The following is a 15768-nucleotide window of genomic DNA, read 5'->3' as shown; positions in this document are numbered from 1 at the left end:
TCAAGAGGTGACTGTAGCTGTTTTGCCTTATTTTGGAAAACTGTAAAATGGGGGAACTCTGAATTCCATTCAGGTTAGTAAGAGAACAGCACATCAGGGGAAAAGAATGGTGTCATTCCAGAAGTTGTTGACAATAGAACAAAGATGCTGGGCTGATGATAAATGCTAACAAATAAACAAACAAATTAAAACAACTGCAAACAGATGGGAGGTGGCAGGAAATTAGGTTTAATGTATTAAGATGCCTGAAGATGGATGGCTTCCAGGCTGAAGGATTCAGTCTTCCCTCTTCATTCAAACACCCACGTTCTTCCCATTTTCCCTTTTGCTACCTTCACTGTTCGGCTTGTTCTCAAGTTAATTCTTCTTCCATAGTGGGGAGAAAAGTTGTTTTAGAAGTGCCTAAATCCTCCAGGAATTTTAGGAGGCCACACCCAGAAGAAAGGTGAGTGTTCCTTCCTGGTTGTCTGTATCAACAAGGAAACGTTTCCCAGATGTCTTTAAATTTCTTCTGATGTCATCGTTAACTACATCTGCATCACACGCCTATTTCTAAACCAGCCACTGCCAAGGAGAATGGGACTGCCATTGCCACCATTGACTGCAAAGCAGTTTCCCATGAATAGACAACACATTGTATGAAAAAATGGAATTTCTGTTAAAAGGGAGAAATTGTTGAGTAGGCAATCAATAGCATCTGCTATATTTTACATTAAACAAAATAATCACACAAATGTCATTAAAATATGACTACATGTATACATATCACCAACTGGATAAATAAAAATAGAATTGTAATCTACTTCAATTTAGCCTGTGCTCCCGCTGAGCCACCAAAATTACTGTTGCTAAAGTTACGATCATGCTGCTAAAACTACTAGGCCCTTCACAGTAAGCGTCGTTCTTGACTTTTCCACGGCAATCTGTGATTTGAGTTTTCCCGAGATCGTCTTTTCTCCTGGCTTCTGACACATCGTACCCTTCTGCTTTTCCTCTTCCCCCTCTACTTACTCTTTATATTTTTTCTTTGCTTGTCTATTCTACACTAGTTGTTAACCAAGGGTGATTTGGGGCCCCAGGGGACACTTGGCAAAGCCTGGAGGCATGTTTGGTTGTCATAATTAAGAGGAGGCTGCTAACTTCTGCTGAGTAGAGGCTGCGATGCTGCTGAACATTTTGCGGTGCACAAGGCTGCCCCTACAGCAACGATTATCTGGCCCCAGACGTCAGCAAAGCCGACACTGAGGAAACCTGAACCAAGCCTCCTCTAATAGGGCTTCTCAGGCACCAGTGCTGTCCCTTCTCCTCCTGTTCTACCTTCTCTCCTGAGGTCATCTCCTCTTTTCCCACTTTAAAATACCATTTGTGTACCAACAGAACCAATTTTATTGTATTTTCAGATCTGATTTCTTTTCTGAGTTACAAGTCTAGATGTTAAACTGTCTACTTAAAAATTACATTTAGATTACACAGGCATCTCAAACTTAGTATTTTCAAAACTTATTTGACCATTCATCCCAAATGCACTCCTCTTCCTCAATTCTTCATCTCAGAAGGAGTTATTATTCACCCAGCTGTGGAAACCAGAGGCCCATGAGTCCTTCCTGAAGCCACCATTTCCACAACTATCACCGTATTTGTGGTCCAACACTGAGACCTACTGCTTTTAACTCCAAAATTACCCTGATTCAGGCCCCACCTGACTGCCACCACCCTACTTCCAGCACTGTCTCCTCTTACTTTTTTTTTTTTGGTAGACCATGAGTCTTGCTATATTGCCCAGGCTTGTCCCGAACTCCTGGTCTCAAACAATCCTCTTGCCTTGGCCTCCCAAAGTGATGAGATGATGGGCATGAGCCCCTGTGCCCAGCTCACTGTCACCCCTTAACTGGCCTCCTGGTATTGTCTCCCTGCTGGTCTCCAGACATTCACTTCTACTCCCCTCCAATCTGTTCTCCAAATAGTAGCGAGGCAGGCCTTGTGAAGCTAGACCATGTCACACCCATTGCACTTGTGATAGAAAACCTAAAATCCTCAAGTCAACCTATAACCCTCCTATCTGGTTTCAGTCTTTGATGCCTCCTGTCTGTGTTTCCTAGAGCTCTCACATTAAAGTTCAGTACCAAAAACGAGGTGCCTTCCACAACAGAAATGTATGATGCCAATGTTCTAGAGGCTAGGAGTCTGAGACCAAGGTGTGGGCAGGGCTGTGGGGGAAGGGTCAGTTCCAGACCCCTCTCCTGGGCCTCTAGATGGTCTTCATGTTCACATGGTTGCCTCCCTGTATGCACATCTGTCTCCAAATTTCTCCTTCTTTTAGGGAAACCAGTCATGGTTGGATCAGGGCCTGCCCTAATGACCTCGTTTTAACTTGATTAACTCTATAAAGACCCTGTTTCCAAACAAGATCACACTCCTATGAATACCAGGGGTTAGGACTCCAACATAGGAAGTTTGGGGAGACACAACCCAATCCATCACACCCCTCTTAATTATCCAGGATTTCTGTATCTGTTTCCTCAGTCTAGAAGGCTTGATTCCTTACTCTCCACTTCATTATCATCTATTCCATTCAGCCGGCAAGACTCAGGTTAAATGTGGCTTCTTCCGACAGGACAGGTCATCCTTGATGCCTCCTCTAGGTCAGGTCCCCTGTGACACTCACTCGCAGCACCTTCTGGTGTGACTTCCTGTGCTTGTAGCAATTCTAAAATATATATGTAGGTGGGGATTCTTTTTTGTTTGCTGTGTTTCTCTCCTGCATAGTTTATGAGTTCCATGAAGACTAAGACCATGTCTAATTTGTTCATCACTGCATGCCCAGTGCCTACGCAGTGGTCTACAGAAAAATACTTAAACATTTATTGACTGAACATGAATTAAAAATCATCACTTTCTTAGTCTTCTTCTCTTTCATCTTCACTTTTGATGCCTTTTTTTTCTCTCTCAGAAGGAACAGTTTTCACATTTTCTCACTAGTGTTTCTAGGTAAACCACAGCAAGCTGAGCACACGAAGCTGTTGCCGTGGAAGCTGGGGAGGTGGGTTGGATTCCTCACCAGTCAAGTGACCTTTTTTACCACCCCGAGGTCCATGATTTACATCTGTTTTTCAGAAAGATCACTAATGACTCTGTCCTATGAACATTTACGTTGCCTTTTGTTAACCCACAAAGGTTACATCTTTGAATGCCAGAGTTCTTTCAAATAAAAGTTTATGAAAATTGTGCCGTTGCCTGCAGTAAGGCCAATGCATATATAGATTGAATAAATGCATGTAAATTTTCTTTGTTTTTTCTTGGTATTGTATCAATTCAGTTTGATAACACAAATTATTTCACACTGATTAGAAGAGACTCACTTTCTCTCTCTATATATACACACATATAGATACACATATATACACACATATGTACATACATATACACACACACACACATACACATATATGTATATATATCACATAGGAAAACAAGTATGTTGTTACTAATAAACTCAAGTAACTTAGTATGAAAGGTTTCCAATACATAAAGTCCACGGAAGGAGGTTTCCTCTTGCAGGTGGAGTGGGGCTGGAATGTTGGCATGCGGGGCAGGTGTGTTATTACTGATAGCAATGTCTTCATTTGGACTGGAAAAGTCAAGGAGAAAGAGTTGTACCAGTCTTTCAATAGCTTCTACAGATCCATTAAACTTAAAATAGATTAATCTCCAGAGACAGTCAACTTCCCGGACACAGCAATTACAGTGAAAGATGGCAAGCCCAAGACATCCATTTAATGGAAACCTACCGCCCAATACAGCTGCCTCCATAATTCTAGTTCTCATCCTGTGCAGGCTGCTTCTCCATCTCTGCTGCCAAACTATTCAATGCCAACTTGTTCTTCCCCTTAAAAGGCAGAGAGGGATGAATTTCTGAACTTTGCAGGATGTTCACTGGAAATGAGGCAAACTTAGGATACTTTGAAAAACATTAAATCAACTTAAAAAAAGTAAACAAAGCCTAGGAAAGCCAAAGATGAGTTAGGTGACATATACCAAGACGACTGGCCTATGCACAATTACTTTGAAGACACTGGAACAATGCTTAGACCAAGTAGCTCTAATTTACCCAAGGAATGAAAGCAAAAACACATCATTACATATTTTTAAAAGTTTGTTTTATGAGAAATATATTCTGAAATAGCATCCATCAAGTTAAAGTTGGATTCATGTTTAAGTGGTAGACTTGAAAGAACCTTTTATAAGCTACATAGAGTTTGGTTAGGTATAACATATTCATTAATGTTTAAAATTAATATTTATTGAGAACCGTTAAAAGGGCAAGTTATCTTCCAAAGATTGGAGGAATGTCAGAACTGAAATGGTAATTTACAGACAATCAGATCTTGTCCCACTTCCTCGAAGAAATGGAGATTTAGAGAGAAGAGATTTATTGGTCCTGTGTTATAGCAGTTTGTTATTAAAGAATACTATTTTTCTCCTGAAAATAAATTCACAAAGTGCCTAACCTAGGTAGCAGCAATGTCCCAGGGAATCTGGCGACTGTTCAAAGACTTCGAAAGTTGAGTGCATTTTCTACTGGGCACGCAGCCCTTCTGGAACATGTCAGTATGTTTTTTCTTCAGGGCATCGTGCAGGACCCGTTGCCTACGGCTAATAGTCCCAAATATGTGTGTGTGTGTGGATGGATTGGAATTCTCTGCTGGCCATAAATAGGCATGTGTGTTTTGGTTCAATGTACTTTTAATAGTTAGAGACCTCGTGAAAATAAAAAATGTTCTAAAGTTATAAATATGTATATGAATATTGCAGTTAAATACAACAGGCAATTGTACATAATTTAACTTTAAATACAAAAATACCTGACAGCCACGTCTAAGATTAAATAGAAGGTTTACTTTTCTCCCTAGTTTATAATTCTCTGTTCTCTTCCAATTCATCATTTACAAGCCAAGTTCCATACTGTTAGCCAATAATTGTGTATTTTATATTCAACACATTTAATTTTGCTAGAGCTATGAAATATCATTTACAACCTTCCACAACTTATTTGCCTGTTTCTTATCAATTTCAGATCCATAATTGCTTTCTCACACCTCTTGTTGGTTCATCAGATTCTGTCTGGATGAGGCAGTCTTATTGCTGCAAAGCTGTTTAGTCATTATATCGAATTAAGGCAACGCTATGCCCCATGCACTAGGTTTTTCACCTGGGCGCGTGTGTTTACAGCTTCCATTGCTTCCTTAGTGTCGTCTTCTGGTTATTTATTTATTTATGTATTTATATTTTGAGACTGAGTCTCGCTCTGCCACCCAGGCTGCAGTGCAGTGGCGAGATCTCGGCTCACTGCAACCTCTGCCTCCCGGGTTCAAGCGATTCTCCTGCCTCAACTTCCAGGTGCCCACCACCATGCCCAGCTAATTTTTGTATTTTTAGTAGAGACAAGGTTTCACCATGTTGGCCAGGCTGGTCTTGAATTCCTGACCTCAGTGATCATCCAGCCTCAGCATCTCAAAGTGCTGGGATCACAGGCAGGAGCCACCACAGCTGGCCTGTGTCGTCTTTTTAAAAACCATTAAAGAGAGGAAAATGTCTAAAGCTGTGGGTCTATTTGCTATTAGTACCATTGGCAGGACATGGAAAGTAACACCTATGTTTCCTGAGTGCTATATATATGCTACTAACACTTCTGGACTTTTTAAATGTTTTTGTTCGTTTGATCTATATTTTAATAAAATTATTACCATCTTCCTAAATAAGCCATTTAAGTTTCATTATGTTTGAATAGAATACGTGCTTAGAAAAAACATCAGTTTAGTTTCTTCTCCTGAGCCTTCAGACTCAGCAAAGAGTGATATCTGGTAATGTCTGGTTGAACTCATATGTTAAAAAAAAAAAACAAAAAAAACCACCAAAAGTTTGTGATCTTGTTCTTGGCAATCTTCTGTTCAGGAAACGTCAATTCCCAGTGCTTGGGTTTCTAAAAATGATGACCTCTGAAGCATGCACCAATGTCTGAAGAAGTGGGTTTAATTTGTTTAAAGTTTCAACTATCACCACGCGGCCAGTAGCCTGGATGCACGTCTCCCAGTGTCAGGCAGGACTGTAACAGCTGAAGAAGTCATCCAGTGCTTCTTTCTCATTTTATGAGTCTGAGACTTAATGGAGTACTATACGGGAAACCGGCAAGCACCGTTTTCACCTGGGCTGGTTGTGGAGGGTTATTCCGTTAGTTGGGAGTGGTTTCCAAGGAACACTTGCCGTCAGATTCCCTATTGTCAGTGATTCATTTATGTGACAACCCAGCTTGCCCCTGGCAGCGACAAAGTCCTCGCGGTAGCAGTGCTTTGGGGCTCACCTCTTACCAACGGGTGTAGGCAATAGCGCAATCCATCTTGCAAATTAAATGCGCTTAGGTATTTGTCAATTTTACTGTTATCACTGTAAGAGGCAGAAAGGGGAATTGAACCATTATTCTTTTAAAAACGATCACAAAATATGTATTATTCCTAATCAATAAATAGGATTTTCCACTGCTTCAGTTACTCCAGGAGAACAAAGCAGGGAGTTAAGCCATCTTGCTTTGCTCCTTCAAACCCCCAAAGTTGTCTTCCGTCCTGTAAAAGACAACTTGAACTTACCAGCCACACAAAGCGTGGCAGTATCAAAGGTTCATGCACTTTCTCAAAAGGGCCTGCCCTGTGCCAGGGGCTTGTTGAGGGTCCACATCTTTTTTGTCATCTTTTAATGAATCTTACTATAAGCAAAGCAATGGGCTCTGAGCCTGGAAGGGGAGACACAAATAAGAAATAAGACACCAACTTTGCACCAACGTGTGAACCAAGCCGTTCACATAGCACAAGAAGTTGCTGATGTCTTGGACCTGGAGGAAGCTTTTACTTTGTCATTGCAGACGGCCTCCATATTTCCCAACGTGGAGCCTCCCGTTTCCTAAATACCTAATACATGTTCTTATTCCTGTGGCAGGGCTTTTGTAACAAAGCGTCACAGACGGGTGCCATGAACAGCAGAGATGGGTTTCTCGCGGTTCTGGAGGCTGGAAGGCCACGATCATGTGATGGACAAGTTTTTTTCGTCTGAGGCTTCCTCCTTGGCTCCTAGAGGGTTGTCTTTCTCCTGTGTCTGTTCACGATCTTTTCAGTGTGTGTGTCTTTTTTTTTTTTTTTTTTTTTTCCGCCGCAGTGGGTACAGCCGCTCCTAACGCTGCTGCTTTTTGGTCTTCAGGTTCTCTTCGCGCTGGTGGAGCCGGCGGTGGCTGGCGCGAGTCTTCTCAGGCCTCAGCGTCAGGGGCTCGCGCTTCTTGCCCTTGTAGACTTCCCTGAGGATTTCTTTGAGTCTGGTTAATAACGGTGAGAACACGGGCAAGGGACTTGCAGACGACTCGGATCTTAGAGAGCTTGGAGGCCGCGCTGCCTGTCACTTTGGCGACTTGCAGCTGGGACCACTGCACCCTCAGGTCGCCTGTTTCAGCAGCTCCTCCTCCTCCTTCCCGCGAAGGTCTGGAGACTCGATCTTGGCCATTGCTGCACAGGCCGCCCATTCATCTTTTTTATATATATATATATATTTTATATATAATTTATATATACATTTATATACACTTATACATATTTTTATATATTTTTATATATCTATATATAGAGAGAGACACCAATCACATTGAATTAGGGCCCCACCCATATGACCTCATTTAACCTTAATCACCTCTTTAAAGACCCTATCTCCAAATATAGTCATGTTCTGAGGTACTGAGGGTGAAGGCATCAACATGCGAATTTTGGGGCACAGGATTCAGCTGATAAACTATGCCAAGCCTTTTATACATATTATTCTCTCATTTACTCACGACAAAATTCCTCCATGGGAAATGCTATCATTGACATTTGCAAATAAACAAATCAGGGAAGTAGAATAGAAAAATGCAGACATTTCAGGCTTTCTAACGGGGCTGATTTCCAATCCAAGCAATTCCATGTAAGCTATGTGAACTTGGCTAACCCACTTAAACTCGGAGCTTTATCACACAGAAAAGGATGAATTCCAGTGAAGAATCAGCCTTCCCTAATAATGCAATGCTACCTGTCTACAGTTACACAAAGAAAGTTAAGATCTCAACTATTCAAGAGATTCTTACTATTTTTCTTCTATGGATAAGCAATTGATCACTTACAAATATGAAATGTTTTACTGGACAAATATTGGGATCCTTTAAAAATGTATGTTGTTTGCATTCTTTTCAAAGAGGCTTCTCAAGCTTTGGTAACTTATTAATAAAAGACCCATTCTCCCCTCCCATCAGAGAGGACTGATGATTATAAGGTCCTCTCTCTTATATCTGACTCACGAAGCAAATCTTTATGAGCAAAGACAGTGTTTTCCTGGAGGGAATACCTGGTTGAACTCGTGTGTTTACAAAAAAAAGCCTGAATTTTTTTTTTTTTCCTCACTGCAACTTCTGCCTCCCTGAGTCAAGTGATTCTCCTGCCTCAGCCTCCTGAGTAGGTGAGATTACAGGCGCTCACCACCACGCCTGGCTAATTTTTGTATTTTTAGTAGAGACGGAGTTTCACCATGTTGGCCAGGCTGTGCTCACACTCCTGACTTCAAGTGATCTGCCCTCCTCGGCCCCCCAAAGTGCTGGGATTACAGGCATGAACCACCATGCCCAGCCCCAGAACCTGAAGTTCTGATGAGGTAACAACCTAAAGGTTGAGGATTCCAGTTTCTGACAGGTTAAGCATCTCCCTCCTTTTTTCCATCTTTTTTTTTTTTTTTTAAATGATAGACTTACTTTGAATTCTGAGTGTGTGAACTTTCTATATCACAATATTCTACCTCTTAGGGTTGCTGTACTGACTCAGTGAAATAATCTGTGAAGAGCCAATTGCCTGGGACACTGTCAATATTTTGGATGTAAAATGATGGAGGATAAACAGCTGGCGTCCTGGGATGTAATCTCTTCAATTTCTCTGAGAATCCTCCTGTCTCAGAACCAAGAACTTTCAACAGCTGCCGTTGCTGAGGTTTTATTATTTTGGAATCAATGAGAGTTAAAATGCAATGAAACAAGATGAGGTTTTTCACGTGATAATTCTATTTCCTTACAAAATTGGACACCAGAAAATATTGATTAAGATTCATAACAAGACTCATCATTACATAAATGTCTAAACTTCTGATTCAAATGAGGTACCACGAAGCTGATTACTTCCTGCAAAAAAATGGGAGGCGAGCTTGTACATAAGGGAAGAATTATTCCTTTGTTTTTTGTTCTGGCTTCTGCCTAAAATGGAAATTTTCCTGAAATTGAAAATTTTCAACTTTTCTTGTTAATTGCAGTCACCACCTCTGGGAATAAACCTTAGATGCTCCGTATTCCCAAGAAGGCTCTTTCTCGGGGTCTTATAGAAGAACTCGGGCTAGCTGTGGTTCTTTTGCACTCAACTGAGAAGAGGGGAGTGGTTGCACCCTACTTTCCAGGCCTTCCTCAGGCCTGGTGCTGGTGGACTGGTGGGCAGGCAGGCAGGCAGGCTCCTCTCAGGTGACAGCGACAAACTCTTGCAAACGTGCAATAGAAAGTGGAAGGGGAGTTACCTTCCAGAGACTGGGTTAGCTTAACCTTTTCCTCCCACATTTTACTCTTCACTATAAAGAAGTAAAAAGGTCAACCTTCCCCTTGGGGGTGGTGTCACCATTCACTTCGATAAAAGATACTGTCTGGAGTGACTTTCCAAGCCCCGGGCTAAGCCTGGAGGTCAGAAAGGGTTAGGAATGCCCCCAAGGGAATTCATTCTCCAATTCCCCTCCCCTTAGGTGCCGTTAGGTTGGCCTTTGTTTGCATTCAGGCTTTAGGAACCTTTGTCTTCAGCTGGGCAGGGCTTTTTGCTGGGGTCCCACATTGTGATGTGTGTAGTGGGCTCTGAATTTTAGATGTGTTTGTTCCATTTGGTTTTCACTCTTTTGACATAGTTCAGTAGCTGAGTCATTCATTGCCTTTGCTCAAATTTCCCTGTATTTGAGCTCTGATTAATAGCTAATAGGATGAATGGATAACACTTACACAGTGCTTACGACGTGCCAGGCGCTGCTCTGAGAGCTTTACATATATCAACTTATTAATGGAAATTTCCAGGTTTCCTGTCTGCAGAATCTTTCGTATCAGGGCAATCCATATTTTTAAATTCAACCACCGCGGGTAAGAGGCTCACATGGCGCAAAACATAGATGCAAAGAAGAGGAATTGAGTGGCTGCCCTTCCTGAGCCTCCAGTATGAGGTAACTGTTTCATGTGGCAGGCTTTGATGGATGTAGAGAGAAGCACAGATAAAGTACTAGGGAGGCGCAAAGGAGAAGAGGAACTCACATTGGGTTGTGATCATCATGGAAGAGCCACTTTGGGGACAGCAAATATTTCAAATGGCAGCAGTGGGAGGGTAGCATGAAAATCACGTGCCACGTGCAGGTACCAGAGGGAAGCTCAGGGCTTGTTCAGGGGCAGTGATAGCCAGCTCCTGACCTCCAAAGCTAGGACAGTAGATGGCCTGTCTGAAAAACCTGGGGGTTTTCCTAAGGGCAGATGACAGAAGAGTTGTTTGTATTAAATGTCAGGAGGATAAAGTGTAGAGCCAGGAAGAAGAGGAAGCTGCTGTAACAGTGAAGCAGAGAGGGAAAGAACCTGGAGATGGGGCAGTGGCAATGGAAATCAAGAGAGCTCAAAGTGAGTTTGGGCTGCTGAGTCTCACAGTACGAGACAAGGAAGAAGGGAGGAGCCGCCACTATTCCAGAACCTTTAAGGCTGGCATAATTCTGTCATTATTTACAGAAGCTGCGGATTTAGGTGGGATATATGCACGTGTCACTGTGCACATGGGAGGATCATTCTATTTGTTTTGGACATGTTGAGTCTGAGGTCCTGCTGGGACATTAGGACAGTAGAGGCGTGCCAAAATGACCAAGCCGGCTCTCTGAGAATAAAAGTATTATTGAAAAATAAATGCACAGAGTAAATATAGTCATTCAACTATGTCATAGTCTTACTTCTCAAGCAGACAAAAAAAAATGATCAAGAGTGGAGTTCTTAAAGTGGTCCGTAGCATGACCGCACCTAGTTATTTTCTATTATATATACGTATGTGTGTGTTTTATGTCATTTACCTTTGAACAATTCACATGAAAATAAAAGTTACATATGTGTGTTTAGCTACTACTAAATACAGAAAACACAAAGGACAAACAGGCAAAAAACAAAAACAAAATCAAAACTGTAATGGACTCACCACCCAAAGGTAAAAACTATTAACACTTTACTGTATTTTCGTTCTTTGATAGTTTTTTCAAAAAAACTGTGTACGTTTTCCCCTGCATATTTGTAATCATAATTGTAATTTTTAAATCATTAAATCTGATTCTGACCTGCTTTTAAATCAGCTGTTGTACACACTCCCTGTGTAATCATCTCCCATTAAATATCTTTAGGGAACTTAGAAAAAAATATAATAAGAAATAAAACAGAGCTGAAAGAATTCTACCTATTCTTTGGGCAATCCCCAAAACTTTTTTTAGTTTTTTTGCTGCTTTGCAATTTTCCAATGTTTGTACGTCTATTAAATTAAATAGAAGCTACCAGCATCTCCTTTTATTTGTTTATCTTTGGGTGTTTATCCTCAGAATGATCAGTAATTTACATTACTTATGAAAGTGGACTATCGCCCCAGATGCTAACAATAGTATAGTTTGCTAGAATTCCACATTTATGTCCAATGTAAATTGGAAAATATTAAATTTTCTGCCAAGCTTCTATAAAATCTAAGGAGTACAGGGGAAATGCTTTGCAGTTTCCATCATTAAGGTAGATGAGATTAAAAAGAAATTAAAACCAACTCAAATATTCATAAATATTTTGAAGTTATTGGGGTAAACAAAATTCCTTTCTCATGCCTTTTCTACCAAAGGAAAAACACACTCGGTTCTCTTTAGTTTGTTTATATCAGAGGATACTGACCCTAGAAGCAAACACCAACCACACCTGTGGGTCTGTTCCTAGGCCATTTGACATCCAGGTGGAGCTGATTCCTGGAGAAAGTTAATCTGTAGGGATCGGCTGAATTTTCACTCATTTCTTCAGACTTTGTTTGCCTTGGAAAGCATCCTGAGGGACAGGATCCTTTAGGAAGCTTTTTGAGAAGCCCCCTTAAACATATTTTTTCCCTGCAAGGCCAGGAAGTGCCATTTTGTCGAAAATAATTGAAATTCAAACCTCAAAAAGGCTGAATTCATTTGAAAATTTGAAGTGTCCATTCAAGAAGGTTTTACATTTTGTAATGTTTGCCTTATCCACGGCATAAGGAAACATACAATTTGAAAGTTAGACTTGTTTAATTTAAAACCCATATTCTAGTTTTGTACCAGTGTTTTATCTGGTATTATTTAGTCCTAGTATATGTAGGCTGGGGACAGGATGGAGTTCAATATGAATACCACATACAAATTATATGTTTGTAATCACAGATAGGGCTATGATTTTTTCATTTTATAAAAATCAAGTTATTTTCTTATTAATGATACAAACATCCGAACACTTTTTATAATAAACTGCTTTTTGTGAAATATTGGAAGATAACTCTAGGAATCTTTTTGTACTCACTGGAGGTACTGCTATTTAAACAATATCCTCCCCACTTATGATCAGAGCCAAAAGGTTTTTAAAACAGGATGCAAAATATTACAACATCTCATTATGGGGTTGAGGTTTCCTTTAACATCATGTTTATGGATCTGAAAATCAAGTAAAGATAATAATTGAAGGGTTGTCTCTACTCAGCAGTTGAGATGGGAGATGAGGGAAGATGGTGTACAGCGGAAACCTGGTTACACACAGTCAGCTCTGCCCTCGTCCATGGGAAGGAAGGCAATGCCCAAGGGTTGCCTTTGTAAAGTACTCTCTTGATTTGTTCCTCGAAATTTTAAAAAGATTTAAAAAGTGTCTACCTACCCATTTTATTTTAATGCTAATTTTGAGTGGGCTGAACAGGACATTTTGATGTGTGATACTGTTCACATGCATAATGGGTTCAGGCTGGCTCTGAGCTTTGAAAAGTCAATGTCTTTCGTGTGCCTGGTTGGTCAACTTTAATTGGCGAGGTGCTCAATTCTCCATTTCATTAAAACCCCACCAACCAAGAACAAAAGTGAGACTCTTAGTTCTTATAAAAATGGATAAACAAAAATCAGTTAAAGTCGTATCTCAGAGAAAGCCACCCTGAGAAGGAGAAACCTGGAGGCCAAGATCACATATTCTTTGACAAACAGCAATGAAGATGTCCATCGGCTATTCAGTGATATTCAGAAATGATTCCGATATTCAGAAACCGTTGGAAATAGCGAATGCACGCAGGCCTGAATACCTAGGGGATGGGTTGATAGGTGCAGCAAACCACGATGGCACACATATACCTATGTAACAAACCTGCGTGTTCTGCGCATGTATACTGGAGCTTAAAATAAAATTAAGAAAAGAAAAAAAAAAAGAAATTGTTGGAAGTATTGGGAATAGTTACTTGTTATTTAGCACTTCCCTGCCAGGTTCCTTATCAGCATTATCTAATGTAATGTTCATAACAACCACATGGGATAGGATTTATTACTAACATTGGAGAGTTGAGAAAATAGACTTAAAAGTTAAATAAACTTGTCCCACATTTCCCAGCTAGTTAAGGGGTGAAACCCTGACTTGAACCCCACAGCTCCTCCTTACACAAAGCCCCTGCTTTTGCTTAATTTTTATTCTCTTCCTTTGTGCGTTGGGATCTAGCATTCTGGATAATTTAGTAACCATCCAAAAAAGGTATCTTATCCAAATTAAAAATAATTACATACAGAAAAGATAGCATTTCTATATACTAGATTTCTTAACAAGCAAATTCTTTAAAAATTTTTTTTGGAGGGATGAGTTGAAAACGACCTAGTGGGTAACTATGGTCAGGGTAACTAACCTGCACATGTACCCCCATCTTTAAAATAAAAATTGAAAATTTTAAAATTGGACTACAAATGATGTTTTTCAAGCATAATAAATATTCTCACATTATCTAATCCTTTACATAAATGATAACTAAAAGCAGCTTGAACTTAGGGAATAAAAGGAAGACATTAGGGTTTTCCCATTGCAGAGAAAAGCTGCTTTATTCCAGGACTTGGAAAAGACATCACTGTAAAAGCTTTGGGAGTGGTATCAGGCCATCTAGAGAGCTTATATTTAATCAATCGCCTATGACTTCCCTCACAATGGATGAGCTGTTCAGCTGGGTGCGGGTACTGAAGGGCACCCTGCCAGCCTCTTTACTCATCAAGCCTTAGTTTTCTTTCTGGATTTAAGAGGGCCTGGAGTCTTAATGATATTCATCTGCTATCACTTTTGGCTTAAACAGCTAATGACAGTGCACGTTATGTTTGATCAGTTCTTCTCTCCCGGAGAACGTGAAAACAGAGCAAGACGCTGACACTACGAAACATCAGGAGAACCCGGACTCTGCTGAGGTACGGTGTCCCTGCACTGTATTTTATCAAATGACATATTGATCCGTGCCTGCCTAGGAAACCAGCGGGGGGCAAAACTGCTGAAAACTTTCAGTGCTTTTCAAATAGGCAAAGACACTTACGAAACAATATCTTTGTAATGACTCTCAGAAGCGCATCACTGTCTTTATGTGGAGAGTGATTTAGAGTAATTAAATATAGTAGTCAGTGGGACAGAAAATGGAAAATTACTAGAATAAATTGAATACATTTTCTCATTTGGAAAAGAAAACAGATACCTTTGGTGATATGGGCCCACTCTCTTCAAGAAGAGACAATTAACTCTCTTTCAATTTGTTTCCAAAAAAAGATACTTAATGATGTAGTACCCTCTGTTGCAATTCAACTCAGAGCATTTTGTCAATCCCTTGATTTAATGACAGATGTTTAAACCTAACGGCATTGCAGAACAAACTTTAAGACGGCTACAAACCAGATGTTCTCAATATTGTCATTTTGAGAAGCAAAAAAAAAATAAAAATTTTATTTCACATTGCCACGGGCGAAAAGAAAATCTGTTGAATGAGCTGTGGGATGATGCAGAAGCCAGTGTGAAGAGGGATCCTAAATTGTATTTGTATTCTAAAAATGAAAGCTCACCCACTGCAAGTGAGGGTTTTCTGGAAGTTCAAGAGATCAAGTTCGCTTTTCGTATGACTTGCACATTGTTTTGAGCAAGTGAAATGTGAGTGTTCCCATGGTCATAACACAGAGACGGTAAAAAGCTGGGCATTTACAGCTGCGAGGCCAGGAGGTGACATGCAGCAAAGGAACCTCAGACCTTTGCATCTTCAGCCACACCTGCTGCTCCTGTCGCTCCCCAGGGTAAAGCAAGCGGCTATAACTTGGCAGTCTCATGATCTCTTTCACTGACCAGCAGGCAGTAGGTGAGGGAAATGAATGTTAAGTCACAGCTGTTACTTTAAAAAAAAAAAAAAATCAAAGTTCTGAAATTCATATACCTATAATGAGAGTATAAATACCAGGTACTTTTGCCTGCTTAGCTGATTCTAGTTGTATATTTTGTCTCCCTTCCCCCGATTTTTCCTCTTCAAAGCAACTTCTGAAGTTCATTTTAACCAGACTTCTCTTGTAAAACAAAAGGAATTTGGGGACAGGTAACTGTTAGCCCTAGTTCTTGCCCAGTCTGAATCTGAAGGCTTTTCTAGTTCC

General features: G+C 40.5%; 1 pseudogene; it reads right to left on the bottom strand.

Annotated features, from left to right (window-relative positions):
* Positions 1 to 3814: 3814 nt before the first annotated feature.
* Positions 3815 to 7542, bottom strand: LOC101005702 (annotated as a pseudogene).
* Positions 7543 to 15768: the final 8226 nt, after the last annotated feature.

This window comes from Papio anubis, chromosome 15 (genome assembly GCF_008728515.1).
Source record: "Papio anubis isolate 15944 chromosome 15, Panubis1.0, whole genome shotgun sequence".
In the NCBI taxonomy this organism is placed as follows: domain Eukaryota; kingdom Metazoa; phylum Chordata; class Mammalia; order Primates; family Cercopithecidae; genus Papio; species Papio anubis.
This window is presented reverse-complemented; position numbering and strand designations above follow the sequence as displayed.